We start from the raw sequence: 20,995 nt of genomic DNA on the forward strand, positions 1-20,995 counted from the left end.
CTGGTCCTTATACACCACACCACCTCCAGAGTCACCCTGGAGAAAGGATACAGAATGAGAGATGGAGAGAGAAAGAGAGCGAGACATTGCCCATAAATTACTGTCCTTGAATGCACTTATGGAGTACTGTACAAAGTGTCTTAGGTAAATGATTGTGAAAACGTGGGATAGACCTATGGACAGCAGTCTGCAGTCTCGTAAAACCGCCGTAACAAAATGTATCCTAAGTATCCCTCTTGTCATTATGGTTTACATCCTGACTTACCACATTCGTACCTGCACTAGTTTAGTCTAGTATAACTCATTTGACACATCTGCCCCTCATGATACATTCTTGAAAATCTATCAATTTAAATGGATCAGTTGAATGGGGTTAAAGGAAGCATGCACGTGTTCTCACAGGGCAGAGGTCCTTCTCCTGACGATTTCTGGGAGCAGCGTCCTCAAAACAGGAAAAATGTCGTATGAGAGGTAATCCAGGTGGGGGATCCGTAGTACAAGGCACAATGTTGAGGTTCGTACACTGCAGGGTAGCACTCTCACCATTGACTGGAGGGATAGAGAGAGCAGGAAGGTCAGATATCCTCCACATATTAGATTCTGTTGCTGCTTTCCATCTGTGTACAGTAACAGTGTTCTGTCTTACTTTTTAATTGACCACGCTGTCTTGTATCATCCGCAAAGCCAGCAGTGAGAACAGTCTTACCATGTTTTGGTTTGCATGTCTTAGGCGCACCGAAACATCTATACAAAACACAGATGAAAAAGTGGTACCAATGTCAACAAATCAATCAAAAATATGCCGCCGTGTTAAAATCCCTCCTGAGCAGGAAATGACCACAAGTAGGACTTACTTTCGGAGAAACTTGACAAGGCCCCCGCTTGCACAGTCAGGGAGCGCGATGGGTTGAATGTTGTGCACAGGGTTTGGTAGTTCCAGTAGCATGATGTCATGTGCATTGTTGTCCCCGTCATGGTAGATCTCCATATTATTGATCGGCTGGACCGATACAGCTGGACCTGGATGGATACCCACATGTGCGACCAGATGCCTAGCAGAGGACAAGGGTCAGGTATGTCTCTTTTCTCTTCTCTCTCTCATACATACAGTCTCATTTAAATGCCTCCTTATAGCGCGAATAGTCACATTTTGGTTGGAAGTCAAGCTGACGACCTATTAAGAGAAAGACTCAGCCAATTACCCTACAACAAGCCCACCACACCGCACACTCACCAGCCTGCGTCAGGCACACAGTGGGCAGCGGTCAGGACCCAGCTTGGATGGATCAGGGAACCACCACACTGAAGTCTATGATTATTTCCATTGCTCGTTTCCACATAGACGTGGTAATGTCTTTCATTCTGTAGACAGGTAGCAGCTCCGGTGACCCTCTTCACAGTGTTGCCCATTGTGGTTTCTATCAGGAGAGGTAGGAGGGGTGAGGGTCGGAGTGGGGGGAGAGAAGAGACTAATGTCTAATAATATATCACATCATTAGGCAACAAAATGTTATGGTTAAGAAAAATTGCTTCAAATACACACTAACACCACATTGCAAAACGTGATTCAGTATCAACACACAAAATCAGTTTTCTTTCTTGCACTGAATTTAATTTAATGTAATTTATTGCTCTATAAATGTTCTTAGCCATTAGACAAACATATTCCAGGAGCTTGCTCCAGGTTGCCTGTTTTAAATATCTGTGTGGTTTTTATGGCTCTATGTGCTACTAACCCTGTTCTGCCTTCCCTCTCCCTAGTGCCTCTCTCTCTCCCTCCTATCCTCTAACCAGGTCCAGTTGATGCCCCACTGTCACCAGCAGACCACCCTGAGTCCGATAGATACCCCCGTGTCTGCTGTGGATGTCGTAGCATTTAGTTCTCACACACACACACACACACACTCTTCCGGCTTTAGGCCTGGGCCATAGCAAACACACACCAGTATTTGCCATGTCTCTCCTATGATGCTTTTTTAGCCTCTCTTACTCTGAAATGTAATTTAATGTAATGTATTGCTTTATAAATGTTCTTAGCCGGTAGACAAACATACTCCTGGAGCTTGCTCGATCGCCTTGTTGAAAGGGGTCAGGGAAGAATTTTTACAGCTCACTTATCTGGCCCCCGGGTGATTAGTGTTTTTTTGCTTCCCTCTGGAATATGTAGAGAGTGGGTCGTATGCCCACCTCCCTTGTTCTCTGTAAAGCGCATTGTGTTGCCTCTGGGTATGAAATGTGCTATAAAAATGCAAATAAAGCTTTGATTGATTGATTGGTTATTATTCGGAGGGGGGAAAACATGCATATATATATATATATATATATATACATACACACACACACATACATACACACAAACACAAGTATACAAGTCAAGTAGTATACATATATACATACTGTACCTCCAGGCTTAATCTCAATGGGGCTTTTCCTGGTTAAATAAAGGCGCTATATATATATATATATATATATATATATATATATATATATATATATATATATATTTATTAATCTCAATGATTAAAAATCTCTTTTTCAAGAGAGACCTGGCCAAGATAGGCAACAGTGCAATCCAAACACAGAGTTATAGACGGAAATATACAACAGAAACACAGAGATGCAACAGTAATACAGTTTACACACGTGACTTGGTGATTTGGCTATACGGCAATACGCTAGTTAAAAACATGAACATACTGTTAAATCCACCTCTAAACCTTCATAGTGGTTTTAAAAACATCTCTTGAGACCTGCTCCTCAAGTTTGAGATCATTTTGTAACATGTTCATGTTGTGATCTTAGAGATATATATATATTTATACAGACTGATATGTATGCAGGTACATATATACCTTGTAAATATATATTGTGTACTCCTAAAAGTATATACTTCTGACGAAAATGGCTATTTTCAGAGAAATGTAGTGGTTAACCTGATCCTGTTAGCTGTTTATAATTATGATGTTGACCCCTGAATGTGGCTGTCGGCCGCAGTTTATGTAAGAAACTGTCTCCCTTCCATAGACAAACATCCCACATGAGATAAAGATGACTTTCCATGGTTGGTACATTCTGTGGACAACAGCAATTGTTGTGGTTAGAGATAGAGACCTGGGCGCCGAGGCGGCGTAGGTTATCTTGACCACACAAGGCCGTAAGCTGCAGGAGAGACCAGACCAGTCCAGACCAGTCTGATTGGGGAAGGGGGGGGGGGGGGGGGGGTGGAACGCCCCCGAACCATAAGAACCTTGCTCGAGCTCAGATGCTTTGATTGGGGCCAGACAGCCATACAGACAGGCAAGCTGACATTAGACAATATGCCATCATCTTTTGTACGCTATAACCTTCTGTAATAAACAGCTTTTAATTGTCGCTCAAATCCTGTCCCAACACGCACATCTACGGTCTGTTTGTTACTCTGTATCTAGTTCTCTCTTCTTTCCAAACTTCTGTATTTTTGCTGAAACGCCAAATTTCCCCCTGGGGGGTGGGTCAATAAACTCTTATCTTAAAGTCTTATCTTACCTAGTAACAGCAGTAGAAGATGTACAGTAGGACCGACTCACCTGACCACATCAACAGCAGTAGAAGACGTAGGACTCACTCACCTGACCACATCAACAGCAGTAGAAGACGTAGGACTCACTCACCTGACCACATCAACAGCAGTAGAAGACGTAGGACTCACTCACCTGACCACATCAACAGCAGCAATAGAAAATGTAGACCCATCTTTGTCTTTCTCCAACACAGAAAAGGCGCTTTGTGTTTCATATTAGATCCTGGCTCCTTCTTAAACGTACTCTGCCCCAATGGCATCATACGCATCCACCAATCACCTTGCTCAAGTTTATCCTCACGATGCTATTGGCTGAACTACCCATTCTTGGCTATCTCAACTTCATTTGATTGAATAAATGAAAGTATATTATACAATATCTCTGTTAGGGTTTGAGGCTGGTGGAGGTAGGAACCAATAGCAGACAGAGGAACACCGGGAGGAAACACTAACATTAACAATGAACCAACAGAGAACAAAGGAAACATCATCTTCATCCGCTTATCCAGGGTCGGGTCACGGAGGCAGCAGCTCCAGCAGTGGGCCCCAGACATCCCTTTCCCTAGCAGCATCAACCAGCTCTGCCTGGGGAATCTTTAGCCGCTCACAGGCCAGTGCGGAGATGTAGTCCCGCCACCTAGTCCTGGGTCTACCCCGCGGCCTCCTCCCAGCCGGACACGCCTGGAACACCTCCCTAGGGAGGCGCCCAGGAGGCATCCTCACTAGATGCCCGAACCACCTCAACTGGCTCCTTTCGACGCAAAGGAGCAGCGGCTCTACTCCGAGTCTCTCACGGATGACTGAACTTCTCACCCGATCTCTCAGGGAGACCTCAGCCACCCTCCGGAGAAAACTCATTTCGGCCGCTTGTATCCGTACAAAGGAAACAGGAGGGCATATATACTCTGGGAGAACAATCAAGGAACAACGTACAGGTGTGCAACAAGACATAACGAGACACAGGTGCAGACAATCACCCAGACAAGGACATAGAGGGATTCCAACAAGACACCAACACAAGGACAGAGGAACTAGGACACAAGGGAAGGGAACAGGGAATGAGGCTGGGACAGGGAGAGGGACTGGGCAGAAAACTAGAGGGGGGAAACTAGAGGGCCAGGAGAGGAGGGACTGGAGTGACGTGAGACTAGTGAGGGGACAGGTGTCTAGAGCTGGGAGGACACAAACCAACATAGAAGACAAGACAACAAACACAAGACCAAACACACAAGGAGGAAGAACAAAACCAAGTGACAAAGTGACCAGTGTACCAGAGTCTCTGGGGGTAGTGCAGGGGCAGTCACAGGGAGAGGAGGTGCTCAGGGTCCAGGAAGGTCCAGGGGGCACAGGAGCTCAGGGTGAAGAATCCAGGCCGGGAACAGGGGGTGAGCAGAGCAACTAGGGGTCCGGGGCAGGGGCGAGGGTCTCGATCGGGAGCAGGGGGTGAGCAGGGCGAACCAGGTGTCCGGGGCAGGGGCGAGGGTCCAGACTGGGAGCAGGACCGAACCATAACAATCTCATAGACGAATAAAACATTTTAACAATGTTTCTACCTGAAACAACTTGTTAAAATTAAATATTGCAGGTCTGTGTATGTTAAACATTTGCTTTTAGTAGGCTCTACAGTATAAACTCCATTTTCTTTTATTTATGTACAAAGCACATATTGGTAAACTCCCCCTTTACCTTGGTACAGTAGCTTGCTTTCATTTAATGAAACCAGTCACCACCGGACTCGATCCGCTCGGTGGCTGCAGCTGAAAGCACCTAGGGCCCTGACAGAGTTGGGAAAGACTCGTTCTCGTTCCACGCCCCAGAGGCATGGGACAAGCTTCAGAGAGCCCTTCACCTCCAGATGCTAGTGCCTTTTGGGGAGTTTAAAAACCTTGTGCAAAAGGCAACTGGCAACTTTTTATAGTTCTCCATAGATAGATTAGTCCCTTGATGGTAAATGTCTCTGCAGGCTTTCAGTTGGTTTACTGATGTGTCACTGTTGATTTTACTGTAGTATTGTTGTTTTTACTGTATTCTATGTCCCACACTTGTATGTTATGTTCTGTATTTTTTATGACTGCTGCCTTTCTTGACCAGGTCACCCTTGTGAAAGAGACCGTGTCTCAATGGATTTCTTTCCTGGTTAAATAAAGTTTAAATAAAACTCAAGAGCAGAGCAATAGTAAGTTGGTAACCATATGAATCATGAATATGAACTCTAAACTTTGTCTATAGGACTATCACACACTGTCAAACACACACTCACATACACATGCACACACAAACACACACACACACACACACACATGCAATCACACACACAAACCCGCACACCCACACAAACAAACACACATATGGGGCACTTTGAGAAACACTTTCTCCTTAATCCAGACGTCAGTCCTTTCTTCCACCACATGCTCTGTTATCAGCGAAACATTGATGACCTGTTTATCATTTGGACTGGTAATGAAGAGTCATTTGTCGATTTTCAGAGGTATTTCAATTCAGCCAATGAACATTTGCATTTTACTCTTGAATCCAATCGTACTAGTATCAGCTTTTTAGATGTGCTGGTCATAGCAGAGAGCAACACTATACATACAGATCTTTTTCGCAAACCTACAGACAGAAACACCTTGTTACGTGGTGATAGTTTCCACCCCACACACCTCATTAAAAGTCTCCCTATCAGTCAGTTTCATCGAGCAAGAAGAATCTGTAGCTCAGACAGTCTATACCAGGGGTGTCAAACATACGGCCCGCGGGCCAAAACCGGCCCGCCAGATGGTTCAAACCGGCCCACGAGACGACGTCCAAAATTAATAAAAAGGAACAGATATTCCAAATTTGTCCAGCAGAGGTCGCACTGACATAACGAGAGATCCGGAAATAAACAGCACGTGACAGCAACGCGCCCAGAATCATCTGGCAATCTTGCCTTATCGTTATTAAGCTCTTGTTGTCAAAATTACCCACGGTTGCACCGTCATTACCAAAATGTCTGTCAAAACGGAGAAAAGTTGACACAGAGTGCAGAGTTTTCCAAGAAAAATGGACTGATTCTTATTTATTCACAGAAGTGAAAGGGAAACCTGTGTGCTTGGTGTGTAATCAGCAAGTTTCAGTGCTCAAGGAATATAATATTCGACGCCACTATGAGACTCATCATGGTGAAAAATAGAACCATTTGCGAGGACAACTGAGAATAGAGAAGATAAATGAATTGTTAGTGGGTCTGAAGAAACAGCAGTCTGTTTTTACCCGTACCCGAGAGGTCAGTGATGCAGCGGTGAAAGCTAGCTACCTTATTGCTAACGAGTTAATGTTAGGATCCAAGCCATTTTCTGAGGGCGAGTTCGTGAAAACATGCATGCTGAAGGCTGCAGAAATCGTGTGCCCTGAAAAGCGACAGGCCTTTGCCAACATTAGCCTAACGAGGAACACTGTCGCAGATAGAATTTCAGATCTCTCGGCAGACTTGGACAGCCAAATGAATCACAAAGTCAAGTCATTTGTTGCATTTTCGGTTGCAATTGATGAGAGCACTCTGAAGAATACAGTTCTGTTAAAAATAACATTTACTGTGGTAATGTAATATTTAAAGACCATGAACATTGTGCAGTATAATATCAGTCAGCAGCTTCAGCACAAAATAGTTTGGTCTGGTGTAACTCTATTGCTCATGCACTGCTATCACTTTTATGGGTTTTTGAAATGTACAAATTTAATACATTTACAAGGCAGGGTGATAACGTTCTTCATAGCTCCCACTTTAGTTTGTGCATAGTGTGGTGAGTCAGTTCAGGTGGTCAGATGTGAAAATGTATCTACTGTACATTAAAATAAACAAGTTGTTTTAATCAAAGTGAAATGCCATTTTTTCAGTTCCATAGGCCTATCTGTGAATAAATGTTTTGTGCCTTTGTAGATCCACTGTGATCTGTGAGTTATAATGCACATATATAGGCTAAATGATAAATTAAGGCATAATATTGAAATATTGAAAAACAAAGGTAAAGATTTGGAGTTGACGTTATTTCTAGGTTATTTTGCTATTATTTTACTGGCCCGGCCCACTTGAGATCAGATTGGGCTCTATGTGGCCCCTGAAGCAAAATGAGTTTGACACCCCTGGTCTATACAATAGACAGGCCACTGATCTGACTAACTGATTCTTAGGCCGGAAATACAAAGAGGAATGGATAGATGCAGCAACTGACCGTTTTAGTGCTATTACACAAAATGACTGTCTGCAACCGAGAGTCAAAACCCCTCAAGACCAATCTCCACTGTGTTTTACCAAATACTCACCAGTCGGTTTTGAGTTTCAAAAAATACTGAGAAAGCACTGGCATATCATTAGTTCAGACCCCAAACTCAAGTCCCTCTACAAGGAGCCCACCAGGGTGGTCTTTAAACGCCCACCCAACCTGAGAGATCGGTTGGTTAAGTCCCACATACCAGAGAGCAAGCACACTTTTCTAGATGAGATCCCAGAAGGAAATTACAAATGTGTGGCTACACCACTAAAAGCAAGACGTACACACACCCACACAGTGGCAAGGAGCCTAGAGTACATGGTGTCATCACATATAGTACATCTCATGTCATCTATCTAATCAAATGTCCCTGTGGTCTTGCCTACGTAGGTTGCACCTCTAGACCTCTTCGCACATGGATTAGTGAGCACAGGAGCAACGTCAGGTGTGAGGATGAGCGTAATCCAGTGGCAGCTCACTTTAAGAAGGCTGGCCATAACATCTGCTCTCTCAGATATATGGGCATTGAAAAGGTAAACAGACCCCTTAGGGGTGGTGACCATAAACGGTTACTTCTGCAACGTGAGACACACTACATTTACACCCTGAATACTATGTCTACATTTGGTCTGAACCAAGATTTTGATATTAAGTATTTCTTGTAATTAATTTGTCTCATATTTGTTTCCTACCAAGTCCAGTGATACGTTTGTCTGCTCATGTACAGTAACATGTACTCTCACAATTTACTATTAGACACTATACTATTTTAGCATGTGCTATTGATAGACTTGCATTGCAGAGATGAAACGACTCCTACTCACATTCTCTAGAGCCATTCACCTTCCCATTATGGCATATGAAATGTGTTGACTGTATTTGCACTTTTGTCTATGTACCCTTTAGGGCTGGTATACCCCTGGTGCATTGACTGTGGATTTGTGTATATACTGAATGTAGTTTAACCTTTTACCCTTGACCTGATTGGGAACACACCCACTTCCCTGTATGTATTATTACACCAGGCCTTACACATGTCTTGTATTGCACCTGAAGAAGGCCTCTACGGCCGAAACATTGTGCTGACAACCATTTAACTCACCTTGGGAGCTTATTTCAGTGTGCGGACAATTTTTTAGTTTTCACACGCACACAACACACAAGCACACACACACACACAAAGAAACACAGGCACACATACATTTACACAGACACACACACACATACACTAAAAACATTTGCCACTATGATTCCATTCATTCACTATGAAAAGCTCTCTTGTCAGGTCCAATTTCCTCATCAAGGTTTACAACCATATAAAGAAACGATCAGCATGGAACAAACGTTCAGTTATGATAATGATATTTCGGTTATGATTTTGACTATCAATGTTTGCTCAGCTAAGATGTTCCTAGCAGGTTCACAGGAAATTCTGTTTCATTTGAATAGAATTGCAAAGGAGAGAGAGGTTACTAGCTATGGATTATTGCTTGCTATGGATGTACTTGAATGGCTGAACCTTTTTTCTCTTCTTGTTTGGGGGCACATTTAAGGCACAGTTCAATCTTCAACAACAATATGTACATTGGGGTTGATACAATAAAATAAGATCAATTAACAGCACAGGTATTGATCCAGCCTGGTCTGCAGGGTTGCCATAACCTTAATGGGGGGGCGGCTGTAGCTCAGTTGGTAGAGCGGGTCGTTCAATGATCGAAGGGTCAGCGGTTCGAATCCCAGCTCCGACTGTCCACATGTCGAAGTGTCCTTGAGCAAGACACCTAACCCCAAATTGCTCCCAATGAGCAGGTTAGCACCTTGCATTGGTGTGTGAATGTGTGTGAATGGGTGAATGAGAGGCCATTGTAAAGCGCTTTGAGTGCCGCTAAGGTGGAAAAGCGCTATATAAGTGCAGTTCATTTACCATTTAATGTTTTAACAAGTGAATGTTATAACGGGTGATTAAACATGTCTGCATTATTTACTTGCCAGAAAAATCCCGAGAGAATTTGTAATTTTAAAGACAATCTGTGAGGAAAGACAGGTTTGTTATGCCCTCCCTCTTCTGCTGAAAGGAATCCATCGCCTGACATGTAACCTAAAAGGGGAAGCTTTGAAATACTTGACACCGTTGAACACTTTTGTTTTGTTTTTGTTTTCCAGCTCAAGCTGAGGTGGAAAAGGTGAAGGTGGAGATTCTCTACCTGAAGGAGGAGTGTGTCTTTCTGCAACCGCAGGTGGACAAATTCATGGCTGCTGTTGGATCCCCACCTGGAAGAGACATTGTGGCTCCAGGGTGGTGTGTGTGGTGGTGGTGTGTGGGGGAGGGTAACATCTGAAAAGTAAAACTATTCATGTTTTTTCTTCTTCTCATGGACAAAAGCATAAAAGACAACGGCGCCGGCTGTAATAATGTCCTCTTCAACGGAGGAGGAAAAGAAGAAGAAATGGTGACCATCCAGATTTTGCGAGCTCGCATTCTTTTTCTCTCGCAAATCAGTCTGGATACTCTCCATAGAGATCCGTTTGGGCCAGCTGAGAACACGATCTCGCCAATCAGCATTGGTTCTGAGGAATTTGAAATACAAACGCTGGGCGGGTTTATGACAACGAGAAGCGGTTGAAGTTAGAGCGTGATAGACCTTATCTGATTGTTTTCCAGATGGCTCATCTAATCACCTGCCAAGCATTTTTGAAAGTGCCCGCCCTTTTCCAAACGGTTTCCAGCTGAGAGTTCCCAGATGGTTATGCGAAGCAAACCAGCTGGCGCGTCAGGTTAGTCCTCATCATCATCGGAGGAAAAAGAAGAAAAAGAAGAAGAGCAATAAATACAAACCAGGCTAGGTCCAGCCTGGCTTATGTGCGTGGCTGGCTTGTTTCTGTTCAGGACTGGTAGGGCGAATGCTAGTCATGCCACTGAAATAGCTGTGAATTGAAATTACATGAAATAATGTCTGATAAATTGAGATAGGTCTTGTCGCCTGGACACATCAGTTCCAATGCTTCCAATGCTAATCCAGCACAATAAGAGCAGGATAGTCAGTTAGCTCATGAGCTCACAACAACTAGCAGAAGAAACCTGTGGAGCAGGATGGTCTATAAAGGCACAACACAGCAAGAAGAATTGCTGCTCTCAGGCTGCTCTATCTGCTATCCAGGTACCATGCAGGCCTCTGAGCTGCTCTATCTGCTATCCAGGTACCATGCAGGCCTCTGAGCTGCTCTATCTGCTATCCAGGTACCATGCAGGCCTCTGAGCTGCTCTATCTGCTATCCAGGTACCATGCAGGCCTCTGAGCTGCTCTATCTGCTATCCAGGTACCATGCTTACCAGGGTAGTTACAGCAGCAGAGGAGGATCAGAGTGGCAGTGTGATGGTGCATGAAACACACACAATTCCCCATGGTTTTGTCAACAGCAGGGTTTGACCCCCTCTCTCTCTCTCTGTCTCTGTCTCTCTGTCTCTCTGTCTTTCTCTCTCTCTCTCTCTCTCTCTCTCTCTCTCTCTCTGTCTCTCTGTCTTTCTCTCTCTCTCTCTCTCTCTCTCTCTCTCTCTCTCTCTCTCTCTCTCTCTCTCAAGCATTGAAGCCATGAAGCTTCTTAGGGAAAGAAACATGAGGGAAGGAAAGAAAGATGACAAATACACTCTCACAAACAAACACACAACAACACACTTTTTCCTCCCACTTTCAGAAAAACGGAGTACAGAGCTCTGTGGGCCTTTGTTAGGGGATGTGTGTCACACACACACACACACACACACACTCACTCACACACACACAAGCACGCACAAATACACACCATCCCTCCTGTCATCTGTAATAGGCTGTCTTCTGCCAGCCTCCCCGTGGCGCTGCTCTCTCGCCCTCCAGCCCCGTGTCATCTTAAAGCCTGAGCCTCTCTCTCTCGTTTGCTGCTGAACGACCGACTGAATCGGCACATTTTTCTACCCAATTTGAGAGAAAGCCATCAAGGACTGCCTCCGTCTCTAGTTGCCGCGGTGACGGCGGCAGCCGGGAGAAAACAATTACTTGGCACCTGGAAGGAGAGGTCAGCCAGACCCACCCGGGTGGGGAAATAGCTCACTGGATGGACTTCACTGGATGTCTGTCTGAGGGAGAAAAACTGCTCTCTCTCTCTCTCTCTCTCTCTCTCTCTCTGTCTCTATATCTATCTATCTCTCTTCTCCTCTCCTCTCTCTTCATTCCTGTCCTCTCCCCCCGTCCCTCCTCTCCCATCCTCCTTTTCAGATGTGGCTCCATGCTTCTGCTGTTGGCTCGTACACGGCCTCATGCTGCCCTGAGGTGGACAGACCGACACGGCGCTGAGAGGAAGCGCTTTCCCCCCCTTCCTGTTCGTTTGTTATATTCAAACAGGGAGACAGAGAGAGAGAGAGACGGAGAGAGAGACAGAGAGAGAGAGCAGTCTGAGTGCTTGGTGAAGATCCTACAGTATTTTGGACTAATATCTCCTCTCTTCTCCTCTCAGCTCGTCTCCCCTCCACTCCTCACTCTCTGTTGCAGGTCTCTCTCTCATCTGTGTGCTGACAGCAGAGGCAGCAGACATCTTAAAGCCCTCAGGTCTACAGGGAGACGTTTTGCCAAGAGGAAACAATTGTTTTCCCTTTGTTTTGTTTAGCACACTGAAATATGAGCCAGCAGAGTATCCCAGACAGACAGACAGCAGAAGAAGGAGGGGGAGGTGTGAAGGCTTGGCGAAGATCTTCCAGTATTGACTGGTGTACTGTAGAACCCCGAGGTACATTAACCAAAAAAGTAAATGATTATGATCATATTGCGCCAGATGTGCGAAGAATAAACGTGACAATATGCACACTTTAAAAAAAAGATTGCTATAAAGAAACAAGATCAAATAACCCTCAAGACAGAACCCTTTAAGGTCCCTGATAGTATAGTATTGTATTGGTATAGTATTAGTATTAGTATAGTATAGTATAGTATAGTAGTATTTGTATTGTATAGTTTACCTGTGTATCTCATATCTCTTTGTTTTGTCTTTACTGTATGCTCCTCAGCACTTGTAAAGCAGGAAATAGATCCACACTGCAGGAAATAGATCCACCTAGAGGTCAACTAGAGGTCACCTAGAAGTCAACTAGGGGTCAACTAGAGGTCAGCTCTAATGGCGGTCAAGACCACACAACAGAGAGCTCCTCCTCCTGAGTCCAACAAGCACTACATCCATACAGCCCCGGAGGAGTCCTCGTCTCTGCAACAAGTACTGGGTCCACACAGCAGCAGTCCAGCAGATGTCTCCTGGAGGGGTTTGGACACACCCCTCCTCTGCCCAGAGCCCCTTCTCACACTTCTCACAAACACACTCTACATGGATGAGCAGATGGCTGCGCTCAAACATGTTATGACAACATCTGGCTGCTCAGTCCCTCAGCTACAGTAGGAGAGGAGAAAAAGAGAGAGAGAGAAAGAGAGAGAGAAAGAGAGAGAGAGAGAGAGCAGTCTGTGTTCGTGATATCGTCAGAGGGGTAGTGGATGATAGACAAACACTCTTTCTCCGTGTCACACATGTCAGAGGTGTGTCATCGACGCCAGGGCGTGTTGTGTGATGTTTGTATGGCAAGTCCCGGTGTATGTTCTGTCCTCCCCCTTAGCCCCCCCCCCCCCCTCTCTCTCTCTCTCTCTCTCTCATCCCTATATCGCTCTCTCTGTCTCTCTCTCCTCAGACAAGCCCTCCATCGGTGCTTCCAGTCATCTGGCTGATGCTCGCCGGTACTTTCCGCTCCTGCATCCTCCTCGCTCCGTCTCTCTCTCTGTTGGCGCACGTCGGAGGGGGTCCTGATCTTAGCCGTCTAATAAAGTGCCTGTCTGTCTGGCTAGAGTCCAGGGCTCGCTCCCCTGTCAGAGCGAAAGATAAGATCACACCCACAGTCCTCGGAGCCAAGCGCCTGTGGTAGAGCAGGCGGTAAGCGGCAGCTTCTTCTGTTTCTCCTCAGTTCAACAGGAAGTGAGTCCAGGTCGACGTGCTGCCGAGGTGCTGTGTTGCATCATTAAATAATCTAAAAGGTTCCAAGGTGATTCACTGTCCACTGCACTGGAGCAGAGAGAGAGAGACCGTGACTGATGAGAAACTGAGAAATACATTAACTATGTACAGATCACAGCCTGGCCATAGAGACTGGCCCACACAGGCAGACCTGGCTGCCTAGAGAAGACAGGCCTCGTTAGCTCTGCCCACAGAGAGAGAGCTGGAGACAGAGCAACATTTCCTGCTACAATGTAGAACATATGAAGATGTTAGAACAAAGTTAAATGTAAGCTCAAAAATGTTGATACAATCTCTGACCAAAATAAAATGTAACATATACTTGGAGAACACAGTATCACCGCCATAGAAGCAGCAAGATATGTGAGTGATGTCTAAGAAAACCAGCACAACACATTACAATCTCCTCACAGCTCACACTCTGCACTCTCATTCACTCCTCTACTTATTTGTTTGTTTATGGAATTATTTATTTTACATGACATTTGATACATTTGATTTTGTATTATTTTTGTTACTGTAATTGTATCTTTATTGACCTATTTTATGACCTATTTTGCTTGTTTATTTATGTATTTATTTATTTTACATGCCATTTGATACATTTGATTTTGTATTATTTTTGTTAATTGTATCTTTATTGACCTATTTTATGACCTATTTATCTGTTAGTGTACTTAATTGTTTTCTCATGTCATTATTTACATAATTGTATTTTTCTTGACGCTTTGGTAATATTGTTCACCTGACATGCATGCCAATAAAGCATGTTGAATTGAATTGAGAAAAAAAAAATGAGAGAGAGAGAGGGAAAGAGAGAAATGAAGAGAGAGACGAAGAGAGAGATGGAGAGAGAGATTGAGAGAGAGAGAGAGAGAGGGAGGGATGGAGAGAGAGAGAGGGAGGGATGGAGAGAGAGAGATGGAGAGAGAGAGGGATGGAGAGAGATGGAGAGAGAGAGAGAGATGGAGAGAGATGTAGAGAGAGAGGGATGGTGAGTGAGATGGAGAGAGAGATGGAGAGAGAGAGAGGGATGGAGAGAGAGAGATGTAGAGAGAGAGGGATGGAGAGAGAGATGGAGAGAGCTGTAGAGAGACAGAGGGATGGGGAGAGAGAGATGGAGAAAGAGATGTAGAGAGAGAGAGGGATGGAGAGGTGGAGAGAGATGTAGAGAGAGGTATAGAGAGAGAGAGATGTAGAGAGAGAGAGGGATTGAGAGAGAGAGATGTAGAGAGAGAGGGATGGGGAGAGATGTAGAGAGAGAGAGTGATAGAGAGAGAGATGTAGAGAGAGAGAGGGATGGAGAGAGAGATGTAGAGAGAGAGGGATGGAGAGAGAGATGGAGAGAGATGTAGAGAGAGAGATGGATAAAGAGAGAGAGAGATGTAGAGAGAGATGGATGGAGAGAGAAAAAGGGATGGAGAGAGGGATAGAGAGAGAGATGTAGATAGAGAGAGGGATGGAGAGAGAGATGTAGAGAAAGAGAGAGATGTAGAGAGAGAGAGGGATGGAGAGAGAGATGTAGAGAGAGAGAGAGAGGTAGAGAGAGAGAGGGATGGAGAGAGAGATGTAGAGAGAGAGGGGTGGAGAGAGAGATGTAGAGAGAGAGAGATGTAGAGAGAGAGGGATGGAGAGAGAGGGATGGAGAGAGAGAGAGGGATGGAGAGAGAGATGTAGAGAGAGAGAGAGAGATGTAGAGAGAGAGAGGGATGGAGAGAGAGATGTAGAGAGAGAGAGGGGTGGAGAGAGAGATGTAGAGAGAGAGAGATGTAGAGAGAGAGGGATGGAGAGAGAGAGAGGGATGGAGAGAGAGAGAGGGATGGAGAGAGAGATGTAGAGAGAGAGAGAGAGATGTAGAGAGAGAGAGGGATGGAGAGAGAGATGTAGAGAGAGAGAGAGAGATGTAGAAAGAGAGAGGGATGGAGAGAGAGGGATGGAGAGAGAGATGTAGAGAGAGAGAGATGTAGAGAGAGAGGGATGGAGAGAGAGGGATGGAGAGAGAGAGAGATGTAGAGAGGGAGGGATGGAGAGAGAGAGAGAGAGATGTAGAGAGGGAGGGATGGAGAGAGAGATGTAGTGTCATGGCTTCTTACTACTTTCAAAATGATAGCCACTTGCCATTGTACTGGGTATGTGGTTTTGGACACACTGGCTCTTTGCTTCCATCCAATCAAAGCAATCAGAGAGATTCAAGGACTTTGCTTTACCTTCATTTATTTTGGTGATGCAGCCACAGGAAGACAACTTACAAAATCTGTGATGAACTTTGTCCAAATAATATTAACAAAAAGCTAGCGATCAAAAGACTATACCGCTCCCATCTTCTCAAAACAAACAATCTCTCCCACACACCTGTCCTCATTAACCCCTTTATGCCAACACCCCTTCATGAAGTCATTTCCTGTCTTACACAATGCATATGAAACAACAGCAGGGGGAGTGCTCAACATTGGCTGGTTCAGGCAAAGTGAATCATAAATATGTAGATATGTCAATAATAAAGCAAATTAATCAATTAGGTATAATCGTACAGATGAAAGGAAAAATGGCTCTAACATGTAGAGAGAGAGCGAGTGATGGAGAGAGAGAGATGGAGAGAGAGAGAGTGATGGAGAGAGAGAGATGGAGAGAGAAATGTAGAGAGAGAGAGTGATGGAGAGAGAGAGATGGAGAGAGAGATGTAGAGAGAGAGAGAGAGATGGAGAGAGAGAGATGGAGAGAGAGATGTAGAGAGAGAGAGAGAGATGGAGAGAGAGATGTAGAGAGAGAGGGAGAGGGATGGAGAGAGACCGATGGGGAGGGAGGGGAAGGCAGGAGAGAGATGGACAGAGACACAGATAGAGACAGAGCTCTTTATAAAATATAAAAAATATAAAATAACTCTGGAGATGTAGTGGGTCATCTAATTCATTAACCTTCATGAATAATACATGTATTATGATAAATAATACAGTTATATTCTTGTAGAGAAAATTACACTTTAATTTGGATTATTCTTACAGCATCATGCATAAATCATCACTGCCTTGTTAGCATTTCCGCAAAAAATCAATGTCTTTTCCCGAGTTTCCTCCTTTCCTCAGCCCAGACGTGTGTATATAATGTATAGATGTGATTGTACACGCTCATATCTAGCAGATAGGGGCCGTGCTGTGGTGTGTATTTGGAAGACAGGTCTGGTGTGAAAGTGTGGCATGTTTCTCTATCTCTGTGTAGAGAAAGGTATGAGCTTCTCTGTTCTCACAACACAGAATATTGTTAAAATAAAACATTATTGAGATCTATTATATATATATATATATATATATATACACATACATACATACATACATACATACATACATACATACATACATACATACATACATACATACATATATATATATACATACATACATACATACATACATACATACATACATACATACATACATACATACATACATACATACATACATATATATATATATATACATACATACATACATGACAAGGTTCTGCTTGGAGCCTTAAGTGGATCACACCTAAAATGGGTTCTCTCTGAAACCTTACAGACTTGAAAAGGGTGCTATGGGGAACCTTACAAACCTGAAAAGGATGCTATGTGGAACCTTTTTTCAAAGTGTGCTTCTACTGCTGCAAATGGTTCTATATATAACCCTTTTATTAATGTGCTCCTAGGCTACCTGCCTATCAAGCAGCAGAGATCAAACCCAGGAGAGATCTCTCTCCCTCTCTCTCTCCCTCTCTCTCCCTCTCTCTCTCTACATCTCTCTCCCTCCCTCTCTCTCTCCCTCTCTCTCTCTCTCTCTCTCTCTCCATCTCTCTCCCTCCCTCTCTCTCTCCCTCTCTCTGTCTCCCTCTATCTATCTCTGCCTCTCTCTATGTGTCTCCCTCTCCCCCTCTCTCTTTCCCTCTCTCTCCCTCTCTCTCTCTCCCTCTCTCTTTCCCTCTCTCTCTCTCCCTCTCCCTCTCTCTCTCTCTCTCTCCCTCTCTCTCTGACCATGCTACTGGCTGTCTCTATAGGGACTATTACACTCACTCACACATGCACGCACGCACACACACACACACACACACACACACACACACACACACACACACACACACACACACACACACACACACACACACACAGTCACATTTGCTTTCTCCCCTGGATAATCAAAAGAAAGAAGCTGTCAATCAGACAGACAATCAGACACTCCCCCCCAATCTGGACCTCCTCTGTCCTTCAGTGTTTCACACTCTCCATCTCTCTTTCTCTCCATCTCCCTTTCTCTCCATCTCTCTATTGCTCTCTTCCTCTCTCTCTACCCCCCTCCTCGCTCTCTCTCCACCCTTCTCCTCTCTCTCTTTCTCTCTCCATATCTCTCTTTCTTTCTCTCCCCATCCTCCCTCGCTCCCCCCCCCCCCCCCCAACCACCACCACAGTTCTACTCAGCGTGACCAGAGTGGACAGGTGTTGGAGTGTGGAGGTGTGTGGAGGTGAGTGGACAGGTGTTGGAGTGTGGAGATGAGTGGAGGTGAGTGGACAGGTGTTGGAGTGTGGAGATGAGTGGAGGTGAGTGGACAGGTGTTGGAGTGTGGAGATGAGTGGACAGGTGTTGGAGTGTGGAGGTGAGTGGAGGTGAGTGGACAGGTGTTGGAGTGTGGAGATGAGTGGACAGGTGTTGGAGTGTGGAGGTGAGTGGACAGGTTTTGGAGTGTGGAGGTGAGTGGACAGGTGTTGGAGTGTGGAGGTGTGTGGAGGTGAGTGGACAGGTGTTGGAGTGTGGAGGTGAGTGGAGGTGAGTGGACAGGTGTTGGAATGTGGAGGTGAGTGGAGGTGAGTGGACAGGTGTTGGAGTGTGGAGATGAGTGGACAGGTGTTGGAGTGTGGAGGTGAGTGGACAGGTTTTGGAGTGTGGAGGTGAGTGGACAGGTGTTGGAGTGTGGAGGTGAGTGGAGGTGAGTGGAGGTGAGTGGACAGGCGTTGGAGTGTGGAGGTGAGTGGACAGGCGTTGGAGTGTGGAGGTGAGTGGAGGTGAGTGGAGGTGAGTGGAGGTGAGTGGAGGTGAGTGGACAGGCGTTGGAGTGTGGAGGTGAGTGGACAGGTGTTGGAGTGTGGAGGTGAGTGGACAGGCGTTGGAGTGTGGAGGTGAGTGGACAGGTGTTGGAGTGTGGAGGTGAGTGGACAGGTGTTGGAGTGTGGAGGTGAGTGGAGGTGAGTGGACAGGCGTTGGAGTGTGGAGGTGAGTGGACAGGTGTTGGAGTGTGGAGGTGAGTGGACAGGTGTTGGAGTGTGGAGGTGAGTGGACAGGTGTTGGAGTGTGGAGGTGAGTGGAGGTGAGTGGAGGTGAGTGGACAGGCGTTGGAGTGTAGAGGTGTGACCGGCAGGTGTCCGCCGGGGGGCAGCAGGTACAGCAGGCTCCTCAGCGACGCCCCGGGGGGTGTGGATGAGAGCGGGCGCTCCTGTGATTCGGATGAGAGGCGCACTCCTGTGCGATCCCGCCAGCGCCGGGCGGGGGGGGGGGCTACAAAGGCGTCATTAACAGTATTAGCTTAGAGGACGACCACGCGACCATCGCCGCTCGCTCGCGGAGCGCCGGACGAGGGAAGCGGTCGCTGGCCAGGAGATCACGGCCGGAAGGACGGACGTGTGTTTCTGTGGGCGGATTTGAAATCTAACGTGTTAGGGGGAGGAGCCAGAGGAGGATAGACTGACATGCGGTTCTGGATCAGTCTAATGGCTGGAGGGATAGTGAAACTTGCAGTGGTGTGTGTTCGGATATGAAGGCCTGGCGGGTGAATGAAGAGCACATCCAACCCACACTGTTCTGGCAGGAGAGTGTGTGTGTGTGTCTGGCTGCATGGGTAGTACGGTGGCTGGGTTGGGCCAGCTGGCCATGACAGAGAGGACAGGAAACGTGTTCCAGGTGACTCTCAGGAGAGACTGGACACAGCAGCAAGGCCGAAACCAGGTTTAGGGTCAAAGCCGGGCCACGGCTACACCACCACCTACTGTTATCCCACCGGCTGTCGGTTCGCGCACCGTAGTTTTGACATAATGCATGATTTTACAGAAAGCTGAAATGAGTTGTTTGTTATCTGTTTTAAATCAATGAATCAAACAATTGGCTGAGCGAAAAGGCCACAGACAGCAGATCAGGCGTTCTGAGTGGGGGGCCCTGGACAGCAGACCAGGCGTTCTGAGTGGGGGGCCCTGGACAGCAGACCAGGCGTTCTGAGTGGGGGGCCCTGGACAGCAGACCAGGCGTTCTGAGTGGGGGGCCCTGGACAGCAGACCAGGCGTTCTGAGTGGGGGGCCCTGGACAGCAGACCAGGCGTTCTGAGTGGGGGCCCATCACGCGCGGCCCTGCCCGGGGCCTCCTTCACGAGCAGCCGGCCAGGGGTGCTGCACCGCCACCGGTTTTCCGGTAGAGCACCCTCAGCTCTTTATAACATTCATTGTTTCCTCAACATCATTTTTCACCGTTTTTTGCCGCCTGCAAATGAAACAACCCTCAGCAGCTTCCATTACTCAAAAAAAAAAAACAGTATATAACGATTTTCACTCCTGGCATTAAATTACTCATCTCGTTTGACAATTTTTAGTTATCATCCTTGTTTGTTGCTGCTGTTGTTTCTGTGTAAAAGTGACAGTTGGGATAGGCAAGGAGTATATTTACCACAGAGCATCACACTGTGTCAGAGGGGGGGGGAGGGGCTTGCGTTTCCCTCACTGCTTTTGTTTGATTTCCTGTCAACTCCAGGGCTCTGTCAGTCAGCCTCCTAACTGGAGGACGCTGTATTGATAGACCAGCCGGCAGCGTGTTTGCAGCGAGGGTAAAAGGCTGTTCACCCGCACTGACAGCTGGTGCTTGACGGCTGTTCACCTCTAGGTGTCGATGCCCTCTGAACCACAGTGCTCACTAGCCGTTCATTGGTTCATGACCCCTGTCTATTGGCTGTATGATATATGACCTCCGTGTCTATTGGCTGTATGATGATATCTGACCTATGTGTCTATTGGCTGTATGATATATGACCTCCGTGTCTATTGGCTGTATGATATCTGACCTCTGTGTCTATTGGCTGTATGATATCTGACCTCTGTGTCTATTGGCTGTATGATATCTGACCTCTGTGTCTATTGGCTGTATGATATCTGACCTCCGTG

The sequence above is a fragment of the Borostomias antarcticus genome, assembly GCF_949987555.1.
Source record: "Borostomias antarcticus genome assembly, chromosome: 13".
Classification (NCBI taxonomy): Eukaryota; Metazoa; Chordata; class Actinopteri; order Stomiiformes; family Stomiidae; genus Borostomias; species Borostomias antarcticus.